Source organism: Phascolarctos cinereus, unplaced genomic scaffold (assembly GCF_003287225.1).
Source record: "Phascolarctos cinereus isolate Bilbo 61053 unplaced genomic scaffold, phaCin_HiC Scaffold_8;HRSCAF=390, whole genome shotgun sequence".
Lineage (NCBI taxonomy): Eukaryota > Metazoa > Chordata > Mammalia > Diprotodontia > Phascolarctidae > Phascolarctos > Phascolarctos cinereus.
In genome coordinates this window covers 61,599,982-61,606,515 of record NW_027556291.1, presented here as the reverse complement: position 1 = coordinate 61,606,515, position 6,534 = coordinate 61,599,982, and the positions used below count along the sequence as shown (strand labels likewise).

The 6,534-nt window shown below is 47.0% G+C and overlaps 1 protein-coding gene across 6 annotated transcripts in view; it reads left to right on the top strand.

The window, feature by feature from the left end:
• Nucleotides 1-2,910: 2,910 nt before the first annotated feature.
• The window catches only part of ACSL4 (acyl-CoA synthetase long chain family member 4), an 81,512-nt gene continuing 77,888 nt past the window's right edge, over nt 2,911-6,534 (top strand). For 4 of the 6 annotated variants that reach the window (XM_020967214.2, XM_020967212.2, XM_020967213.2 and 1 more), the window contains exon 1: nt 2,912-3,059. The gene's annotated coding sequence lies outside the window, so the exon portion shown is untranslated. Of the gene's footprint in view, nt 3,060-6,534 lie in introns of all 6 variants that reach the window. The other 2 variants (XM_020967210.2, XM_020967209.2) reach the window with 1 other exon arrangement.

Genomic DNA, 6,534 nt, shown 5'->3' with positions numbered 1-6,534 from the left:
CCCCAAATACCTTGTGTCAGAATAACACTAGGTTTTCAGTTGCCTAGGAACCAAGACTGGGGGGGGGGTCTAGGGTGGGAGAGATGGGGGAGGGGGTACAGCAAGGAAGATATTTTTAATTTCAAACTTGTGCAATTTTTTTTCCTTCTCAGAAAAACACCATTCTTCCTGGAATGCAGATGGTTCTTTTGTGATCTGTGAAGTTGTATGTGTCATAGCGACGTCCCAAGAGTCTCCCCTAGACAAAAGGTAGCAATTTTCAGACCTGGCCCAGGGCATACAAGTGCCTCCATCTACTTTGCTAATCTTTTTTGTACTCTTTTCATGTCCAGGTCATTTAGAGCTGTTTTTTTTTTGGGGGGGGAGTATGTGACTTTGCTACTTTGCAAGGTTTTTTAGTTGAACAGGTGGGCATTTGTATGCCTGTGTCTGATATCCTCAACAGTGAGCTCTTAGAAGTAGGGGTGAGGGGTGGGAGGAGGGCTGTGCATTCTTTTCTTTTTCATTAGAACCATAGCACCCATGACACTGCTTTCAACACTCTAGACACTCTAACAATGCTTGTTGAGAAATGATTACCTGTTTCTGACATTACAAGGAAATCTCATAAAAAAATACAAGACAATTAAGTCTGTTGTTTGAAGTCCCCAAGATTCTGGGAGAAGCCTGGAAAATAAAGATGGTTGTATGACTTCCTTAAACATACTTATAGAAATAGCCTGTATAGCCTCCATTTTTCTTTTTTTCTTTCTTTTTTTGGTCTTTGAATATACAACTGGAGGCCCTCAGAGCCACAGCTATGTGGGAAGGAGACAATATCCCAACACATCAGGGCCCGAACCTCCAGAGAAGAGTAGACTTCTTTCCTTGGTTGAGTTGAGATTCCATCTCCCTCCCAGTTTGCAAAGCCTCTTTACTCTTGTGCACACTGTCAGCCCAACGGATCCATCCTGTGTAGCTGTGCTGATCACTGTTTTACCTAGTGCCTCGACAAACAGGATTGTTTGCCATCTACCATTGTCTTTTGCCTAAGAAGAGTTTGGTGTGAAGCAAGTAGGATAGTGAGCGTGGAAGAGAATCACTCCTTCATTTTCTTTGTATGGACTTTTAAGAAAATGAATGAATACCCCAACCTCAGATTAGGAACTAACAAACTTTGATATCTATATCTGTGTGTATGTGGTATATGTATATATGTGTACATATATACACACACAAGGTGTCCCAAAACATTAATAGCTTACACTGTATAGAGATATAAATATATAGACATAGACATGTGTGTGTTATGCATTCATATATATACACACACCACACACACAGATCTAGATCTAGATAAATGTGCAACTCCAAGGTAACCTCCCCCCCATTCTGTTTTTCCCAATTTTAATTCAGGAAATTTTTGATCTTTCAAACTCAAAAAGTGGTGGTGTTATTCTTACCCCCTCAGTACGTAAACTCCTTGAAGTTAGGGACAGTTTTCGCTTTTTGTCCGTAACCCCAATATGTGCCATTTCCTGGCACACAGTGAGAGCTCAAACAATGTTTTGTTGCTTGATTGATGCTAATACAATAATTAAGGCAGTTTCAGCAGCACAGAATGGAGGAAATTTTCCCTTTTTTGTCCATTACTAGAGAAAGGCAGATTGATAACTTTATGAAGGAGACTAGAGGAAAGGGCAGTGTTTTTTTTTATTGAGATTGTTAGACCATTTTGGTTTTGTTCTCGGTAGTTTTCTTGGCAAGTGATTCTTGAAGGATGCAGTTGCTTGCATCTAGAATTTACTGCCTCCGTGTTCCTTTGGGCACTCCTGGCCCTGGATGTTGTGCATGAAGCCCCCTCAGATCCTACAAATACTACAGATATCGTTAAAGGTAAACGTGGGCCCAAGGTGCTTCCAAAGAGCTGACCAGAGACTTATCAATGCTATTTTAGAACTACAAACAAATGCAGCTGACCACCTTTTTCTTGATTTTACCCCTGACAGCTTCTGCACAGCCTTCACATTTCCGGTAGAACTTTTATTGGTTCTCGAGCAAAGTCCGGTGCTAGGGAAATGTGCCTGGGCTATCTCTCGGCTTTCCCTTCTTGTCAACAACCCCCGGAGGATGACGATGACAAACAAGGTGGGACACTCATGGCAGGCTCGGCCTTGGTTTCCTTCCTCCCTTCCTCCCTCCTGGCCCCGATCCCCCCCTTCGCCTAGCTTCTTGTAACTGACATGGGACGAAACTGAAGGCGGTGTGATGGATACTTCCTGAGGATAAGGCCGATGTGGCTGAGGGGATGGGCATGGGGATGAGGATGGGGATGGAGATGAAAAGGATGAGGATGAGGATGAAAAGGATGCGGCCGAGGATGAAAAGGATGCGGCCGAAGCTGGGGCTGAGGACCACGAAGTACAGGGGCTGTAATGGACACAACGTGATGCGGCCGAGCTCGGGAGAGGGCAGCGCGTACTTTTTCGCTAGTCATGCAAATGGCCTAGGCTGAGGCATGGCTAGTCCGAGCCCGGGGACGGGAACTGTGAGACGCGATGAAATCACTCCCAGGAGCCGTTAACTGACTTGCTCCCCCCTGCCAGAACCCAGCTGGGGACCGCCCCTTCGCGTGAATTTTCCAGCGGGCGGGGGGGAGGGAGAAGGGGCGGGCCCACGAGCGGGTGGCTGTGGCCCTGGCGCGCGCCGCCGGCTAGGTCCCCCCCTTCCACCCCCCTATCCCGGCCTGGGCGGCCGCGCGCTCGCGCGCTCGCCGGCTGGCTGGCAGGCTGGTTCTCTCCGTTCCCCGCCCCGCCCCGCCCCGCCTCGCCCCGCCCGAACGGGCCGGCCCGGCCCTCCAGGCCAGTGTTTCTGGCTGCCGCCCGGCCCCACCCCCTCTCCCCCTCCTCCCCCTCCCCAGCAGGGCGGCGGGTCGCAGCGGGAGCGCGCGCCTCGGCGGCTTTCTTCTGGCCCCCCTCTGCGGCCCCCTCCTCCCCTTTCCGGTGGCGGGCACGCGGCTCCCTGTTAAAGCTTCGCGAGAGCGGCTGGCCGGCTAGGAGAACGCTGCGGGAGCGCCTTGGGTGAGTAGTGCTTAGCGATGCGGCTCCGGCTCCGGCTCCGGCTCGGCATCCTCAGCCGGCCCACCTCATCCCCGGGCGAGCGGCGCGGCCAGGAGCCGGGGCAGCGAGGGGCCGGGCGCCGGGAGCCGGGCACCGGGCGCCGGGCACGAGGCTGCTGACCGGCCCTCGCCCTCCCTCTCCGTCTGGCTCTTCCTCGGCCTCCCCCTCCCCCTCCGCCGCCGCAGCATCATCCCCTCTTTAGCCGCGCCTCGGCTTCCCGGGGAGGGACCGACCCGGGGCCCCCCGCTGCCATCGCCGCCCAACCCTGCCCTGGCAGCGGATAGGGCGATGGCGGCGGTGCCCAGGGCCCCCGGCCCCGATGGGTGCGGGTCATCGTCGCGGGGCTGGCACCTGCCCAACCTTAGCCTGGCACCCACAGGCTTCAGAGGGCCGCCGCGTGGGCTCCGGGCCTGAGAGGCCTGGTTCCGAGGCGGACTGGTCCTTTTACGAGGGAGGAAACTGAGGCCTCCAGGGTGGGCAAGTGGCAGACCCAAGGTCACCCTTAGGAGCCGAGCTCTAGAGCTGAGATTAAAATGATGCCATCCAGTATAGCTCTCCCATCTTGGTTGGGGGGGGGGGAGAGGACTGAATCCTAGGGAGATGAAAAGGTGGAAGTGACTTGCCCAAGGTTATATATTATGTCATTTTCTGGGCAAATCTCTTCCCTTCCCTGGGCCTCAGTTTCCTCCTCTGTAAAATCAAGAGGTTCGACTGGATGACCTCAGGTCTTTTTCCGCTCCAGATCTATGAACTCAGGTCCTCTAGAGCTGAAAGAGACCTCGGAGGCCATCTAGTCCAAACTCTTTCCTATAATAGGAAAGGAAACTGAGGCGAATGGGGAGGAGGCCTCCCCAAGGTCACAGAGACAGTGAGTAATCTGTCAGAAGTAGGATTTGAACCCAGGTCTTCTGACGCCAGAACCAGTGCCTTAGCCCACCTTACCAAGGACTAGAAAGGGCTGGAACCAAGTAAAAGTTTAGTTTGATTATTCCCTTTGATACAATGCCATCCTCATTCTGCTTTATATACTTCCTCTTTCCACACATTTTTTTTAAAGCCACCCTAGGAAAACCATGACTATTTGCCTGACTCCAAGGAAATGTTAATATCCTTAAGCTAGATCTGACTTTTTATGATAAGTAGTGTGCTGTCTATGCAAAGAGCTCTGTATTTAAAGTCAGAGAAGCTGGGTTCAAAGCTATCTCTGTGATCTTGGGCACATCACCTAACTTCTTGGCCTCAGTTTCCTCATCTGCAAAATGAAGCAGATTGGTCTGTATGACATCTAAGGTCCTCTCAGGCTCTTACATCTTACGATCCTATGAGCCTCTGAGGTTCTTTCAGTGTCGAAATCTGCAATTCATTCCTGCAGTTTGAGGTAGCAAATAGAGGGCATAACTTGGGATTCAAAATAATTGGGTTTTAATCTAGACTGACTAGCTTACTAGCAGTGTGGTCATGGCATGTAAACTACTTTCATCCTTTAGACTCAGTTTTCCCCACAGTAAGATGGGACTGATAAACTTGTATCACTCCTCTTGGAGGGTGGTCATGAGGAAAAGTTACAAATCTTAGAGTCATAGAAATGTCATTGTTACCATCGCCTTCAGAGGCAATTTATATTCTTGGAATTTGTTTTTATCGCCTAGTTAAAAATAATCTAGTAATTTTCTTCAATAAATAAAAAAATAATCTAGTAATTTTCTTCAATAAATAAATAAATCTCCCATGTGCATGGAGAATGCTAGGTGCTAATAAGATCACCAAAAAATGAAAAATGAAACAACCTTTTCCCTCAGAGATCCTGCTTTCTAATAGGGGAGAAGGTAGATACAGTATGTATAATATAAAGATAGAGTATGAATAATACAAAGTACAGGGTGGTGGATGCAAAGAAGGAATCCCCATCAAATATAATGGGGAAATTTGAGTCAGTTGAAAGCTTAATTTATGTGTGTATGGGGGGGGGGAGTCAAAAAAACCCTGTGAGAAGAGTTGAATCTTGAAGGATGGAGAGAGGCTTTTGAGAGGCAGAGAGGAGGAAGTAGCATTCTCCAGGGCCTGGAAAAAGGCACCAGATGGGAGAGAACATATCGTCATTTTTTTCCCTCTATGTTGCTTCAGGAAAGAAAACTTAAGTTCCTAGATCTATCTATCATCTATCTATCTATCTACCTATATCTATATACAAGTTCTGCTACAAGCTGAGGACCAGAATTATAAGTAAAATTACTAGTACTTTATCATTAGCATGGTAAGAGAGACTTTAAATAAAGGAAACAGTGAGACCTTTTTTTGGTGGGGGGGGTTGGCTAAGGAGGCTTATGTTTTAGACTAAGTTTTGAGAGACAGCACCCATGCTATAGTTAACAGTTGATGTGATGGAACTGTGAATGTTATTAAACCATCAGATAATAAACTATATTTGGACCATTATTTGTCCTGATTAGAGAAATAATTTGAAACCTAAGAACCTCGTAGATGTTGTGACATATAAGCCTTGAATAAATCCTGTTGATCTGAACTCCTTTAATATGTAATAAAACTTAATTGATTATGAATGGTGGTTTCGTGGAGGGGGGTGGAGATTCTCAGGGCAGTGTTAGAAAGAATTTAGGAGGAAATGGGAAAACTCATAGAAAAGTTAACATTGGCCTGCAAGTCTAGAGACCCAAGTTCTAGTCTTGGTTCTACTAACAACTAGCTGGTGACCTCATGTAAAATGGGACTTCATGGGGGGAGGGGGAAGAGATTGGTCCACACCTAAGCTGAGGTGCCAGTAATACATCTGTCACCCAAGCACCAACCTAGCAAAATTTGGAAAAGCTTACTTATCACCAGATTGACTTCAGGGTGATGACTTTTTTTTGTTAGTAGCGATTCTCAAAGACCCCACTACTAAGGCATAGAGGGGTTGCAATCTTCATTGGGGAGGGAATAAGCAGATCAGTTAAAATTGAAATTCCTTGAAGAATTTTACCCCTTGATTTTAGTTGGCTTATAGCACCTGGCTTAGTTTGGGTTCCAGGAATGTTGGCTTTTCAGCTCTATACACCTACATTATTGATTGGGATCTAAAAGACCTGGATTCAAATTCCACCTCTCCTACTTACTACTGGTGACCTTGAGCTAACTGCATTCTTTTCCTCATGTCAAATAAGAGGATTGGACCAAATGATCTCTAAAATAATTTGACCTCTATATCAATGCTCCTGATTATCTGGGAGGGTTTGCCTTGGAACAATATTGTTCATATGTTTTGTGGTCTTTAATATCAATAGTAATTTAATAATATCTCAGATAAGCGTTCTTTATTTTAACAAGCCCAGACCTCAGAGTGTTTTCATAGCTATCTATGTATGCTCTTCTGTACTAAAAGAGTATGCCTGTTATACTTTTAAAATAGAATATTGATTAGTCTGTGACAATAAATAAA